This window comes from Actinia tenebrosa, unplaced genomic scaffold, assembly GCF_029948245.1.
Source record: "Actinia tenebrosa isolate PJP-AT-01 unplaced genomic scaffold, QUT_ActTen_1.0 PGA_scaffold3__52_contigs__length_22856419, whole genome shotgun sequence".
NCBI lineage: Eukaryota > Metazoa > Cnidaria > Anthozoa > Actiniaria > Actiniidae > Actinia > Actinia tenebrosa.
In genome coordinates, this window is record NW_028292580.1 from 3,475,687 (window position 1) to 3,489,655 (window position 13,969).

A 13,969-nucleotide genomic window follows, 5' to 3' on the forward strand; every position below is an offset into this window, starting at 1 on the left:
AGGTTAGTGGAGCATCAGAAGGTAAAAGTAAATGCCTTTATTGTACAGTAGTACAAAGTAGATGTACTGATAATGTAACAGTAACTGTAACAATAATGATTATGGATTTTATATTTAGCAGGCCCTTCTGACTACAACCTACTGAAAGTAGAACTTAGTATCGTATATGTTAAAATATTTTAACAGTGAGGACACACAATCCATGAACACTTGGATTTATTTAAGTTATTTTTTTGACCTTTCTACTAAAAACAGTAATATTAAACTCGTATACACTGGATGATCAAAATATAACTTATTTCCAATCAATTTACACCAGGCATGTAGGTCAGAAAAGTATTAAAAAGCACAATTAGTGTTCATGGCTAGTGTCCTCACTGTAAGTATAAATGACACATTTTTTGAAGTAAAGTTCTCCTTACGATAAAAATTATTTTTAATTCACTATTATTACGTAGAACTTGGTGATCCATTGTTGCATTGGTGGTGCATGAAGGAGGATAATGTATCTTCATTGCAGTGAGGAAGCAAGCACCGTATTTGTCCTTGTACCTTCCGGCCATTTGATTTTTGAAAATAAAATTGAATTTCGTTCACCAATTTTTTTTGTCGTTTTTCAGTCGATTAAACACGGGGTACAACCTAGGATAGTGTTGCAGCATCTTGCTGCAACAATAGGCGGGGCCACACTTAAGCAAATTTTGCTTTTAAATCCAACTGGTAAAGACATTGTTTTGTTGACAGTTGTGAGATATTTGACCATTTCAATACAGTTTGACAGGTCATATCCCACATCAAATCATCAAATCATCCCATCAAATCATCCCTGAGACCCCCAATACTTGTATTTAATCTTGAAAGTTGGGTTGATATGCTGTATCTCGCTGGCCAATGACATAAATATTACATAGTAAGCTTAATCTGTTTACCAAGCCATTTCCTTTTACCGAACCATCGACGATTATAACGTTTGGCAGAATATTCAGGTTCCAGTGCTGAATTACATTGTGCCAACGTTTTTGGTTCCAGCTGCGTTTAAAATCCACGAAAAACTTTCCAAGATGAATGCCAAATTGTAAAAAATATGAACTGATATGAAACTTCTCTGTTTGATAACAGTGCGGCCATTTTTAGTGAGAATGCACATTATGCGTTGTCAGATAAGGTCCTGGGACCGAGTCACGACTTGTCTTGTTGTACGATTCAATTTTTGTTCTTTCGAAAATTGAAAATTGATTTCAGTTTTTAGATTTCAATCAAAAAAGCTAATTTTTCATTTTGAAAAAAATTCTATTTTTGGTAATTTCTTATTCTCGAAACAACAAAATCAAAAAAACTGGTGAACGAAATTCAATTTTCTTTTTTCTCAAAAATCAAATGGCCAGAAGGTACACAGACCTATTTACCTTGTTTGAAGGTGCTGTTCAAAGATTCGGATTACCATCCAGAGTGCGTGCTGACTAGTGTGGTGAGAATGTTGAAGTTGCTTGGTATATATTCACCCACCCACTTAGAGGCCCTTATCGGGGTAGTTTTATTTCTGGCAAAAGCTGTCATAACAGCAGAATTGAACGCCTTTTGAGAAGTCTTTTTCTTGGGCGCACATTATTTTGCCATGTGTTTATGTTTTTAGAAGATGAGGGCTATTTGGACATTTCTAATGAAAAGCATTTATTTGCATTGCACTATGTGTACTTCCCTAGAATAAACTGGCATCTTCAAAGATTCACAAATGAATGAGAAAGACATGTGGCAACGTACAGTTTTTCTTGGAATCTTTGAGAAATAGGGCGATAGTTAAGATCTGTATGAGATCCTTTGTTAAAAATAGGTATTACCTTAGCTACCTTCAGACACTTGGGTACAATACCACAAGCATGAGATGAGTTGAAAATTATTTCCAAAGGCTTTGAGATACATGGCTGGAGCATTTTCAGTATCTTCACAGGGACACTAAAGGGTCCTACTGATTTGTCTACTTTGAGACTAGATATTTCTTTAGCTATCTCTTCAGCATCAGTTGGAAAGAGAAAGAAGCTATCATAATAAGAAGGTAAATCTGTTAAATAATCTAGAGCAGAAATACTAGAATGTGGTATTTTATCAGCCAATTGCTTGCCAATGTTGGCAAAGTAATCATTGAATGCATCAGAAATTGATTTTGGATTAGTTAAATCATTATCATTAATGCAAATTTTGCTAATTTGTTGGTAAGATTTATTGGATTTGGTGTTAACTATTTCTTTGATTCCTTTCCAGACTTGTTTGCTGTTAGATGCATTTGCATTGAAATAATCATTATAATATTTTCTCTTGCTAATTCTTGTCAGATGGTTAATTTTATTTCTATCAAGTTTAAATTTAGTTTGATAGACAGCAGATTTAGTTTTGATAAATTTTTTGTATAATTTGTTTTTTTGTTGTATGGAAGTCATAATACCTTTTGTAATCCAAGGTTTACTTTGAAGTTTTGATTTCTTTTTTGAAACTTTTTTTAAGGGAATATGTTTATCTATTATGCACAAAAGTTTATCATGAAATAGATTAAACGTGATCAGGGTCACTGTGTTTAGTTAATGTTTCCTCCCAGTTAATTAGATTAAATTCATCTATTAGGTTTTGTTTATTAAGATGAGAAAAATCTCTTCTATAGATTCTTTCATTGTTTAAGTTATTATTGGGTTTTTTAATTATCATAAAATTTGGAAGGTGATCACTAAGGTCAAATATGAAATTTCCACTTAATGCTGAATAATCTAAAGTATTTATAAAAACATTATATATTAGTGTTGCTGTTTGATCCGTGATTCTTGTTGGTTGTAATGAACTGCACTGATGTGTTAATTTACCTGTCATTTTCCTTCGAGTTTGCACTCATCAGGATACTGCCTATCGGCTGTTAAAGGCCAGGTCACAGAGATCCCTGTGGAAGGCCCCTCTGTACTTGAAGCAGGAACTCGGAGAGGGAAGATGTCATTTGGGGATCATTCACTAAAGTTGGCAATGAACTAAATATTTGTAAATTGTTCTCCTTTGTAAGCAGTATTCATTCTTATAATACTAGATTATCTTCCTCTAATAATTTATATGCAAAATACTTTCGAACTAATCTTTAAAAGAGCTCTTTTTTTTTGGTGTTCAATTGTGGAATCGAATTCCTAATTCTATACGAAACTTATCAAAATCGGCTTTCAAAAAGAAAATTAGACAGCTTTTTCTTTGGTTATTTGAATAAATATAGTCTATATTATCTAAGTCATTAATTTGTTGTATGCATATGAAGGTGAATTCACTGAGTTGATGAGGACTACTATTATAGGGAATAGTTTTCTCACAGTTGTGTTGGTGATCATAGTTTAATTGTGGTTTTGGAAGCGAACTTTAAATTGGTTAGATGCTGAACCAACATATTGAAGCTTACACTTATCACAAGAAATAACATAAATTATATTTGTGGAAGTACACTATTGATAGGCTGTTTGATCTTATAAGTGTGACCAGTGGAAAAACTTCTAAAATTATCCGATTGTTTCAAGAAGTTCTTACAAAGATCACATTTATTGCTGCATTTAGAACAACCAACCCTTTGGTGCCTGCCCCTAAAATGGCCATTTTCTTAGTCACAAAAATATTGCTTTTCCACTATTTAGTCAATTTGCCATATTATACCTCATTTTAAGGCTAACGAACTGAATTATACACACATACTATAATCTTCATGGCATACTCAATAAGTTTATTATTAACAGTTATTAATGACTATATTAACATACCGTAATACATGCAGAATCTGAATACAACTCAGCATAACTCACACCGAGCAGTCATAAATCAAAGATGTTCAAAGCAAAATGATAGCATATTATGTAATGTATTTTCTCTGAAAGTTTCAAACCAATATATAATATAAACACTTATGAATTTATTGACCATGAAATTCGATACACCTAAAATGGCATTTTACAAGAAATATTAGTGTCCTATTGTGATTTTTATATTATTGTATCTAATGCTGTACTCTAAAAAGAACATATTCCTATGACAGCAGTACGATTTATCAAATATCTGCTAATTCACCTAATAGCCGCTCGCTTCTGTCGACCCTATTCCCCTTCCCCTCAACTCCTTCTTGGTCGTGTTGTGGACCTTACAGTTTCTCTTGGTATTTCCATATACAGGAAGGTGTGATGTTTCATAGGAGCCGGGTTCCTTCTTTGGAGGCTTGTGGATGGTGGTTGACCAAATTCTTCCAATCCTGCTAGCTGGCGTACAATTTCTTCTTTGAATTCCGAAATCGAAAACTTCTTATTTCTTCGTAGAGATTCATCTTGAGGATGTTCAGAGCGATGCAGTTGAAATAAAATATAACTGTTCACAATTGCAATGTCAATCATGTGGGGAAAAAAGAACCTTCCATGTCATGCATTTTTGCAAAGACTTGTTTTTAGCAATCAATTGTTCAGAACGATCTACTCCATTCATAATATTATTATATCTTTCAATGCTTTTGGGCTTCTTCATGTTATCTTTATTTTGCCATTGACCATTTACCTTCACTTTTCTTGAGACTGTCGCAAACTTGTCAGCTCTTTCGATGGATGTCAGAATTGTAACAGGACGATTGTCCTTCCATTGCTGTGCCAGATACGCATCTCTGGCCCATCTAACACTTCCTCTTTCGATAGGTGTCGCCCATTTCTTACCTTTTATGATCTCTAGGAAACCTTTTCTGTTTTCTGCAGCTGTACCAGTTTCAGGGATACCACGAAGAAACAGATCCTTGATCAGCTGTACAGAAGTATAGAAGTTATGAAAATATAAGTGGTACCCTTGATTCATCAATCCAGCAATAAGTTTCATAACTATATCATCACATCAAAGTTATAAGTATATCCATAAGCATTGTCTGCCAGCACCCACAGTTTGATACCCCATTTAGTTGATTTATTCTTGATGTACTGCCTTAGGCCAGATCTATGTTTTTATCTTATTATACGTTAGTCAATTGAAATATTTTGAAGTGGCTGGTACAGGGCTTTACATTTGCTCTTGATATATTCTATAAATCCACTGACTTTGCGTAAGTAATCGCCGCCAGGATTCTCTGTTAGTGGGTCAACCACATGCAACATAGCCATCATGGCCTTGAACAGTTCACTGCTCATAATGGATCATAACGGAGAGTTCTGGAAGGAACCAGGTCTCAGTAAAAGCAACAATATCAGGCTTATGATCACAGATGAAATCTGTAAATTCTGCGGCTTTGTTATTTAATGATTGCGTATTCATAAGAAAAAAGCTCAGCTCGTTCATACGATTATAGACAAGACAGTCCATTATTATTGATGTTGATGCAGTTCAGTGGATCCCGGAACACGTGCCTATGCGTATTCATCCTTTCAGAAATATGCACGGGAATGCTTAAAGGGCCACTTGGACGAAAATCGTTCCAAAATTAAAACTCTTTTATTCGAGCTGGAACTTTGCTGAAATAATCTTGAACACATTAAGAACCTCTCACTGAAATATCTTTCTAATATTCGAAAGGGAAGGGCCAAAATTTTACGATTTATTTTCGTCCGCCATTAATTTTTTGACTCACGGCCAACGAGTCATTATGTACAGCAGTTTTACGCTGTGACGTCATTTACTCAACACCGTCATGTTAGCGTCGTTTTGACTATACATTTCTTGTTAGCACTGCATGAAATATCGGATTCACTATAGGATTAATATGATGTAAATATTAAGCAAATACCATATTTGCTTGTATTTGCCCATATTTGCGACAGTGCAAATACGATGTTCACTTTATATTTGCTATAGGTTGTGAAGATGGTGAATACCACATTTGCTACACATTTCCCTTAGGGAGAAAATGTGAGGGAAATAATATATTAGCACTATATTTAACATCCATAGAAATATGTAGCAAATGTCATATTCACTTCAGATTTGATGAGCCTCATAATGCAGCAAATGTCATATTCACTTCAGATTTGATGAGCCTCATAATGCAGCAAATGTCATATTCACTTCAGATTTGATGAGCCTAATAATGCATCAAATGTCATATTCACTTCAGATTTGATGAGCCTCATAATGCAGCAAATGTCATATTCACTATAGATTTAATGAGCCTCGTAATGCAGCAAATGTCATATTCACTTCAGATTTGATGAGCCTAATAATGCATCAAATGTCATATTCACTTCAGATTTGATGAGCCTCATAATGCAGCAAATGTCATATTCACTTCAGATTTGACGAGCCTCATAATGCAGCAAATGTCATATTCACTTCAGATTTGATGAGCCTCATAATGCAGCAAATGTCATATTCACTCTAGATTTGATGAGCCTCGTAATGCAGCAAATGTCATATTCACTTCAGATTTGATGAGCCTCATAATGCAGCAAATGTCATATTCACTTCAGATTTGATGAGCCTCATAATGCAGCAAATGTCATATTCACTCTAGATTTGATGAGCCTCGTAATGCAGCAAATGTCATATTCACTTCAGATTTGATGAGCCTAATAATGCAGCAAATGTCATATTCACTCTAGATTTGATAAGCCTTATAATGCAGCAAATTTCATATTCACTTTAGATTTGATGAGCCTCATAATGCAGCAAATTTCATATTAACCTTTGATTTGATGAGCCATGTATTGCAGCAAAAATCATATTTTTTCAAATTTGAAATAACATTGATAACTGATAAGGATTGAAAAAAATTTATTTAAACTTCTATGATAAAATGTTTCAGAACTCAATGAAATTCCATGTTAAACTAACTGTATTATCATAACTAAGTTTAAACTTTCGTTCATTACATAAATCCAGTTTCAGAATTCTTCTAAAATCATAAAATATTTATTATATTTATAAATATTTATATAGTATTTTATTTTTCACAGCGCCTAGAGCAGAACTGTATAAGCGCTTTATAAATTGTAAAAAATATTATTATTATTATTATAATAAAAATACCTACATTGGAACCAGCCCATTTTTTAAACCTCAAAAATTTGAAATGCCTTAAAAATTTAAATTTTAGGGAAAAAATACTATTAAAATATCAGGTACTCATTTACTGAGTGGGATAACCAGAGAGGGAAATATTTGGCTTGAGGCCAAGTCAGGTAAATGACAGATATAAATATTTTCCTTCTCTGGCCATCGTAATTTGTCATACATTAAGTATGAACTCTATTATATATAATATAGAAACCCACATCTGAACAGGGCTGTACAGGTCATATCATATGATATAATCACTTTTGTTAATTTTTTCTTTAAAAATGTTTAAAAAATCACTCCACATTTTCATTGTTTAAGACCCAAGCTGGGGCATTTTCTGGGGCTTTTCTGGAGGAGGTTGGGCCTTGCTTCCTTTGCATCAACATAGATTTCCCCTTTGGGGTTCTTTTCTTTGCAATTCTCCTATCCATTTTATGAAAAATATTAGAGAGCTCTGTGCTTCTCCAGTTTAATTTTTTAACTATGAGCACTTTAGATTTGGAGTGCTCATGTGGCTCATCATCTTCACTGCCAGAAGAATTTTCTACATCAGATGGATCTGACATTGATTCTTCTGATGACATATAGTCATTTGATAAAACAACTCTTATTCTGTTCTTTTCTTCCTCTGGTATGGACGTGGAAGAATTCAAAAAGCCTTTTGCCGTTGCAGCCGTTTCTGAAAGGTAAAAGACATTTTTTCTTCATTAAAAGAGATCAACTGAGGGAGATGGGATGGGGAACACATGTGAACTAACATATCAGGGTTCCTGATCATCCAGTAAAATAAAATTTCCTGACTTTTCTCTGACCAAACACCATTTTTCAATGACCACAGTGGACACTTATTTTATGAAAAATAATATACCGTAATTAATATCTTCTTATGGTAGCTAGACCAAAGGAAGCCCAACTAAAAATTCTCAATTTAAAATGATTTCATGAAATTCCTGACTTTTCACTGACTTTGGGTAAAATGCAAAAATTCACTTATCAGAGTCAAATTTACCTGACTTTGAACAATTTTTTTTTGGATTTCACTGACTTTTCCCTGACAGTGGAAACCCTGCATATCTAGTTATATAGACTGAAGACATTACACCCATAAAAAAAATAGTGTCATAGTCAAATAGACACAAAAGAAAATGATTAGTGTCCACTAAGGGCAGGCAGTCTGATATCTTTTGCAAAGGTTTAATGGATTCACTCTAAATCAGGGACAATATATATAAAACCTTGAATTTACAATTATCCAGGATAAAACTCCATGAAAAATGTGTCAAGCATGAACTAAGCAGATACACTTACTGTGTTGAGTCTGCTTCGTGTTCTTTGGGCCTTTAAATATTGCTGTGAAAGCTTCTTTTTCTCCATTCCGTACCTCCGTTTTTTTGTTTTAAAATGTGTCCTTATTGCAGCTGAAATCCAAAAGGAATCATTGGAGATTACTCAATCCCTGAAAGGTGCTCTTTCTGTGGGGTTTGCTTGAACAGCACTGGTTTTGAAGGAGGTATCTAAAGAAACCAGTGAAAACCTCTTGTGGCAAGGGAGTTATAAGTAATCTAAATTTAAATTACATGCTTGAGACAGTTCTGTAGCAGCACATGCTAGTCAGAAAATGCAACACCAGCCTCCCCCCCCCCCCCCCCCCCCCCCCCCCCCAATGAAATCAAACAAACCTCTTAACTGTGCTGATGGATAGTTTTTCTCTGTGCTTTGAACACCTCTTGAAATGGCATCATTCACAGATGCATTTTCTTTGGAGTCAAAGCTGAAAGATACAATAATATAAGAGAATTTATAAAACCCAGTTACTAAAAGTCCACTTTCAATAATAACAAAATCAATGGGGATTTTGCACACCTTGTGTGACATTTCAAATATAGCTTCTCTGGTCATCAAAATATCATAGCTGGAAAGAGCATCCTAAAATTAGTAAATTTTGAAATTTTGAAGGAAATGTATTTAAAATACCATCTATCAGTAACTTGTCAGATTTCAATAAGAAATATACAGAACAGTATAAGGCCAGGGATCAACCTTTGGCTATTTCTTCCAAGAACTACTAGTCAGTAGCGCGTTGATAAATTGGTCTGTAATATTTAACAGATCGATCGGCAATTGTTTGCGAGTAACTGTCATAAACTTATACCGAGACAGCATTCCAGCGTGCAGATCGTGTTGTGGGACCATAGTGCACCGACCACTGTTCTTTAACGAAGGAGAAAGAAAGAAAACAGGAATTTCTCTTGCAACAAGCTGGCTTCTTAAAGAGAAATCTAGTGCAGGAACTAATCACAGGAAACAAAATTATTTAATGAAATATATCAAAACGGAGCAGTATGGCATAGTAGTTCGCACAGGTGCCCCTAGCCGACTCCACCATAATCTATTGAGAGAACCACTTTTAAAATTGCTCACAAAGGGCTTTTAATGTTAAAATGGCATAATAATGTATATCTCGACTCTTTTTCTTGCCAAGGATAATACATAAAATTCCAAGACCACTAGGGTATGGACAGAACCGGAAGAAACTACGGTACGCTCTTTTCTCGCGCCAACTGTAACAACTAAACAACTTGCCAGTGAAGCTAGTATACTATTCTGTATATTTCTTATTGAAATCTGACTTGTTGTTTGTAAGGAAACACGAACTGTGCATGTCGACTGGTACTGATAGATGGTATTTTCGGAAATCGGTTGCATAAAACAAGCCAACGCCACGGTTGCCAATTCTAATTTCTTGATAACTCCGATGAATGGAGCAACGGAAAAGACCTTTTCGTGTTGAAGGTTAGTATGTTAATGTTTTCTTTTATTTGTATAGACTAGATTTGAAAAACAATGATGTTTCAAGGGAATTTATTTCGAGAAGTCTTTAGTGACGCAATCGCCAAACAATGATTTCTGCATATTTAATGAGTCAAAATAAAAGCTCTCGCAAAAAGCGCACAATTATTTCCCCAAAATAAAAAATACATTTTTCAAAAGAGTAGTTTCCCAATAGTTGTTGACTATAATTTTATAAGATTTGGAAGGATGGCACATAGGGAAACTCGCAGTTTTCGAGATGCACTGACCAGCATTGTAACTCAGTGCCCATTGCTTTTTATTGTGTAAAATAATTCTGAGTCGTTCGATTTTTATGAAACTACTCTTAATTGAGCAAATAACAGTTGTACTTTTGGCAGAAAGTATTAGAAGGCTATTTGAATTAATAGTTTTGATACACGGACCAAGCGAAAGTAAGCAATTTTCAGCCATCTTTTGGCAGCGAGAATCGTCCCTGGAGCTCAAACCGATTTTTCCCTATTTCTCGAAAACAAAAAAGTATTTTTCAAAACTAACCACACAGCGTTTCTTCCTTCATCATGCACTACTAAAATCCAAAAGTAGAGCGAATTCGAAAATTTGAGCCTTTCCGCCGTATGTTTGATTTTTACAGACAGTCGCTCTTAAACTTTTGATATTGAACTCTTTTGTCTGAAAAGGAGTTTCCTTTGAAACGTTCACTGCGTGAAAAACCGCGTGTCGTAGACCAGAAACTCTCATATTCGCACTTGTATTTTCAGAGTATACGCTAAAATACGGGCGTGTCGGGCATCGTATACGCCAAATGTCATAGCGTGTCAAACGAAGGACTTTCTTGGATTCGCACTATATAGTGCGAATATTGAAATTTCCGATATCAGGATACGTTTAAGATACGTGAAGTGTCAGCTTTGTTACACTTACTTTATACTCCCGTATACTTTGCAAGTACGAAAGGCGATTTTTTTATCAAAGCTGATTGCTAGCTAATTCAAAATAGTATTTTTGTCTTATATAAATACTATGGGCTATTTACTAATTTTGACATTTCGTGTTTCTCGAAGTGTGGTGGAATATAAGATGTCAAAGCTGCCCTGATACTCTACATGTTACTAAAAATACGTGATCTGACACTTAATGTCATTCGGTTAATACTCAATGAATATCGGAAATTTAAATTTTTTGAGGATTCTTTAGGCTCTAAACTTATGGTTTCAAATCTAATAAAAGTACCCCCGTTACCACAAAAAATATGTGCAATGTTTTCTTTCAACATCAAATCATTTTATTTTACATCAATCAATATCAGATCTAGTACATGTCAAGTGATGAGATAATCTACTTTTTAATATGGAACTGGAACAATTCATGGCAATTAAAAAGAGTTTTAAATAAAGTTATAACAAAGAAGTCGTGTATATGGAATAAGTAATGCTAAAGCCAAATTGCAATTAAATGAAAATATGCAAAATACACTGACGTTAAAGTTCAAATTGGTCTTCATCGTCACTCATTATTCTGCGATATCGCTTTTTGGAGCTAGAGGAGTTTGATGAACAAACGCTAGTGCTTATATTTTCATCGCTGCTGTCATACTCTTGGCTTGAAGCTTGAACTGCGAGTACCACGTCTGATAGTTCTAGTCGCCGTCTATTTATATGATGGTCACGTTTCTTTTTGGATGCCTTCCGCTTACGACTTTGCCTTTCCGAATTTCCGCTGTTAGATGAGGAAGAAGCGTTACGAGGCATTGAGGGAGAAGTAGGGGTTATCAGACGAGGTGTACTTGCTTGTGCTCGTGGAGTTGAAGTTAAATGTTGAGAGGGGGAGGACGACGACGACGACGAATTACTTGAAGGATTACTCCGGGCTGCAGGCTGTCTTTCACGGATGGCCCAGGATGGAGAAGAAGATGGCACAGGCCTCTGACAAGGTCGCCCAAGTACACGCCTATTTTTGGGATGTTTGAAAGTGGTTTTTGCATCCCTTTCGTCCACTTTTTTCTGGAGTGTTGCTATGAGATTTTCCAGTTCCGGGCTTCGCCATATTGGCTTTCGAACAAGCCAAGCGCCTGAATTTTCTCCAGTTCCATCCTCTTCGTCACTCATTAGAATGGGATCTAGTTCCTGCCACCTTTCTTGTTGATTTTCGTCGCACACTTTGAGGCGATTGACAAATAGCTGCGGGAGAGAAAGAAAGAAAGCATTAACTAAAAGGACTGCACTTATAATATTCTGTCAATAAGGTTTGTTAGTCTTAAGGTTTGTATTAGGGGTGGACCATTAGATAATTGATAGGAGGAGGGCGGGTGGGGGGGGGGGGGGGTTGAAATTGCACAGCCTCCTCCTTCAGTATTCATTTCGCTTTTGCATTACCGACTTTCAAAGATCTTGATGATTTCAAGGTATTTAAGATGGCTCCTTATAATGAAATTTACTTTAGCAAGAAAGAAAGCTACTAACATGAATTTTTTTCTACAATCACCCCTCCCCCTCCCCTGCACACGCAAACGCGCACACACACGATGGGCATTTTGGTTAGTTTTCGAGCCCTGCTTCGATGAATAAATATGAGCTTAATATACTCACTCTCCGTCTTCTGGATGTGAGTTTTTTTTTCATAATTCTTCTTTTCTGCAGCCTCTAAACGCTCAGGTAAAGTGTCCAGATGTTGCTGGCGCTTAGTTTCGTAGTATCTTGTCACACCACCTATTGAAAAGAATTTCATCGAAAATAAGTTAACTTAAGCTACATTAAATTTTATTGTTTATTCATGTATTTATACCTCGTGCAATATGCATTACGATATTAAATCTGAAGATGGCAGACGTTGTTACTGTCGAAACTATCATTCAAACTAAAAATTGTCCTGCAATTGAATATTTATACGGTTCTCAAAAAATGCGCCTAACAAAATGAGCTTGAAACAACAATACTTACGAAAAATCGTTTGCTTTGAAAATTCACTTAAATCCGCGTCTTTTTCCAACTCTGTTACTAGAAAACTTCTCAGCCTTGAATTGTGAGAGCTGTCAACCCTACAAAGAGCACGAAACAATAGCGACTTAATAAAATTGACAGTGTTGATTTAGTTTTTAAGTGCTAAAATACCTACCTTTCCTGTCCTTTGAACTTGTTGTTGTCTTCTTGCTTGTTATGCAGTAAATGAACGGCATCCTTTAAAATAGAGATAAAAAATATTACTGCATAATATTCAAACATATCTAAGCAATAAATTAAGAGTTGCCTGATACTAAGCTGCGCCCCATCCAGGGTATAAGCTTAAATCAGTAATATATAAATTAGAGTAAATTGAATAATCTAAAACTGGAATAAAACTGGAATAACAAATCTTTTCAAATTAACACATCGAGCAGGAAAATGATTTTTTAAAAATCTATAATGTTTTCTGAAGTCTAACCTTTACTGCTTTAGGGACTGGTCCGTAATGTTGGCTGCCAGTTTGTTCGTTTGCCGCCTCCTTTATCAATGGAAGCTCGGACCGCATCTCATCCACAGTAGTTGATAACTTTATGAGTTCAGCTTTCACGAAACTCACATTGTTGTTCAACTGCTCGAGTTTGCCACTTTGTTCTTTAACTGTGTTGCTCAATATCTTAATGCTTTCGAATATTTGTCGCAACTCCAGCGAACTCACCACTACTGTTTCTCGCCGGTCCTGATCATTCGTGGAGGCACTGCGATCAGACCTCGAGGTAGTAGTCTGTGTGCGATTTCCACTTTCCGAAAAGAAAGAACTTGTGGTAAGAACCATGATGACTATTAGAGATGTAAGTTATGGATTACAGTACACAAAAGAGGTCGTGAATTCACAAATCGAAAACCTCCTGCTCACAAAAAGCCAGAACTGGAAAGAATGAAGTGATCGATTCTGCATCTATTGATATAATGAAAAAGCCCGCCATTGCAATTTCATCCAATAGGAATTTCGAAATGCTATGACGTACAACGTGCACGTGAACACACTCGTGCTTCTTATCCCGACAGAGACAGACACAGACCGGATGAGGACAAAGTCCTTGCTTGTTCAAACATACGCAGGAGTTTGTGAAAGCTGATCCTTACATTACAGATCTTATCTACGGTTTTCTTATCGTATATTTCTTTCATTA

At 35.5% G+C, this 13,969-nt stretch overlaps 1 long non-coding RNA gene across 1 annotated transcript; it reads right to left on the reverse strand.

Moving 5' to 3' along the window:
- Nucleotides 1-12,431: 12,431 nt before the first annotated feature.
- Nucleotides 12,432-13,007, reverse strand: LOC116304495 (uncharacterized). Its single transcript, XR_016120717.1, has 3 exons — nt 12,952-13,007; nt 12,777-12,874; nt 12,432-12,545 (listed from the first exon to the last, which is right to left on the reverse strand). It is a non-coding gene; the product is annotated as an uncharacterized LOC116304495 (long non-coding RNA).
- Between the last annotated feature and the right edge of the window lie 962 nt (nt 13,008-13,969).